Here is a 3,250-nt window from a genome sequence, read left to right on the forward strand (position 1 = left end):
ATATTCTTCTTAAAGACTTCCTTAAGTCCAAAAAAAAAACTTCTTTAAAAATTACTAGATATGAAGACTGACTGAAGGAAGATATCAAATAAATCCCTGATCCAAGGTGATAAAGTCTTAAGGCTCTTGGATCATATCTTAGAATTCTGTATATACCTGTAAAATAAATTGAAACATAATAATCATGAAAAGTACTAACCATATTGAATCATCCTTTCTACCTTGTTTTTATGATAAAATCTTTTTCTATAGAATATTTGTCTGGTTGCTTGATTTTTTTTTCAGTATTGGAGTTTAAAATTGAGACCATTCACCAGGCGAATGGGTGCCACAAGCACAGCTTTTCTGTTTTAGTTAATTCTTAAGTAGCAGGCCCAGGAGCAGCCTGGATTGCAAATCCTCCTGATTATATCCCCCATACCTAGGATGACAGATATGCCACAATTCCCAACTTTTTTGTTCAGAGAGAGTAACCCTAACATTTTTGGTTGGTATGATCTTGACCATACTACTGATCTTTACCTCCTGAGAAGCTGGGATTATAGGTGTGAGTCACCAAATGTAGCCTCTACAGAGCTTAAACCATGGTTGTCTGAGTCTTACAGATGTTGATACTTTCTAGACTGTAAAAATTATTAAGTATATGTAAATTTCACACATTTTTCTCCTAGTTAAGTTTCTCCTTGTCAAAATACTTAACGAATACTGTGTTAATTAGTAATCAAACATGTGTGACTAAGGTAGACACAGTGGCTCACAGCTGTAACCCTAGCTACTCAGGAGGCTGAGAGCTAAAGATCAGGATTGGAGCCAGCCCAAGCAGAAAAGTCCCTGTGAGACTCTCATTTCCAATAAACTACTCAAAAAAGCAAAAAAAAGCTGGAAGTAGTGCTGTGGCTCAAGTGTTAGAAGACTAATCTTGAGTACCAACAGGCTCAAGGACAGTGTCCAGTCCATAAGCTCAACCCCCAGAATGGGGGGAAAATGTGACTATATCTTACTTCTAGTTTCCTTCTTGATTAAATATATCATTCTCATAGTGCTCTTATTTTATCTCTTTTACAAATCAACTTCAGCCAAACCTGGAAATTTATCTTATACCTAGCATCTTCAATCCATGTAGTCTTACTTCTCATTCCCTTACTTGTGATAGGATTACAATCATTACTGAAACATATAGTACCCATGCTTAAGGAACTTATACCTAATAGAAATAGAGAAAAAGTATATCTTAACTAATTATATAATATTGTGTAATTCAAATGATTGAACATCATTGGAATAGGAATATTCTTAGATCATTAATAACTATCGTAAAAATTAATGGAAAGTATGTAATCTTTATTTTTCTTACCCAATTAGTTTATATTCCAATTTTAAAACACACAGGAAAATAACTCTCACTTGTAAAAGAGCTGCTAAGTCTTTTGGAGCTGGGCTGGGGTGGGAACTCAGAGGAAGAAGTTACATGATCCTGAACTCCAGCCATAAACACGAGAAAACAAAAACCGTTATCAAAAGATTTATGTTAAACATAGAGATGAACATTAATTTCAGTGAGATATTGTTTACAATTCATACAAGGCATCCTGGGAAAATGCAAATTAATGTAAACTTCTTTGTGTCTTCTGACTAATTTTGTTTTGAAGGTGCTCTATCAGATATGTATATAGCTATTCTACTGCTTTCAGATCTTTTTCCTTCCAATATTTATCTTGATAAGTGAGATTTGCTCTTGTAAGCCACAATTGAGTCTTGATTTCTAATCTAACTTGCAATTCTCTGTGTTTTGATTGGAGAGTTAAGAGCATTTAGCACTAATATTGAAAAATAACATAATATTTCCCTTCACTTTGATGATTTTGTGGTGTTCATCATTTTTCCTATTCTTGTTGGCTATTCTTCCTCCCTTCCCCCCAGCCATAGGGTTTGAACTCTGGGCCTGCATGCTATCTCTGAGCTCTTCAGCTCAAGGCAAGCACTCTACCACTTGAGCCCCAGTGCCGGTTTTCTGGTGGTTAATTGGAGGTAAGAGTCTTGGGGACTTTCCTGCCTGGGCTGGCTTTGAACCGCGATCCTCAGATCTCAGCCTCCTGAGTAGCTAGATTACAGGCGTGAGTCACCAGCGCCCAACCTTCATTGACTATTCTGCTCATCTAATTAAGTTTACTTTCACTCATTTGTGAAATCTAGATCTAAAAGACCTATGAATTCACAGACATATATAAAATGTATATATGCAAATATTCACATAGTACATGATTATAACTACACAACTGTTTAGGGAAGTAAGGTATAGGGGATAGGAAATAGAAAGAAGAAAGATGAAAAATATCTACTTGCAGTGTATGAGTCTATGTATGAGGATTCCACAGGGGATAGGTGTTAAAAAATAGGAGTACAAGGGAATAGGAAAATAGAGAGCAATAGAGGAATTATTTTGATTTAAATATATAATACATTACTGAAATAGTGTAATGGATCCCATTGGTGTTATTAATATAAGTTTTTTTAAGTGGTAGGAAAGTAAAACACTACTGGAAAGTAAAAACTCTACTGGGAAGACACTATGGATGGTGTGCTTTTAAGGCATATATGAAATAAAACACAACAACCAGATGAAATGTTCTGGGAAGAAAATAGTGGATGGGAGAGAGAGATTGATTGGGTTCAATTGTATGCTTGAGTGGAAGTGCCAAAATGAAAGCTCCTTTGTACAAATAAGTATTCCAATAAAAAATACAAATTAAAGTTTTGAAGTAACATAATAAAATAAGACATTATAATGGTAGTAACAACATTAAAATGGAAATAAAAGTGTTAAAATGTCCTATAGGTCATAGATACTATTTAACTATGGAACTCATGATATAAGAGGATAATGACCTCAACTTCTTCATGCTTTCACATCATCTTTCTTACTCATTATAATGGGATCTTATAGGAATTATAGTTCTTGAGCAAAGTTACTGAAAAACATTTAAGTTCAGAGTTTTATTTGCTTAGATTTTAGAGAAAGACAGAATTCAGATTTTAACTCTGTCATCTATGCCTTTAGATGTTGGCCAAATTATTTAATATCTCGTTAAATCAAATGTATAACATGCTCCACTAATTAGAAAGTCCTTGAAGAGACAACAGCCCATTTATAAAGGACAACATGCACCTTCTTTTAATCCTAGGATGGTATATTTATTCTGGTCGGACTATATTACAACTGGTGTATATTAGCCTGGAGATAACATACAGA

The sequence above is a fragment of the Dipodomys spectabilis genome, unplaced genomic scaffold (genome assembly GCF_019054845.1).
Source record: "Dipodomys spectabilis isolate Male_0828 unplaced genomic scaffold, ASM1905484v1 ptg000163l, whole genome shotgun sequence".
Lineage (NCBI taxonomy): Eukaryota > Metazoa > Chordata > Mammalia > Rodentia > Heteromyidae > Dipodomys > Dipodomys spectabilis.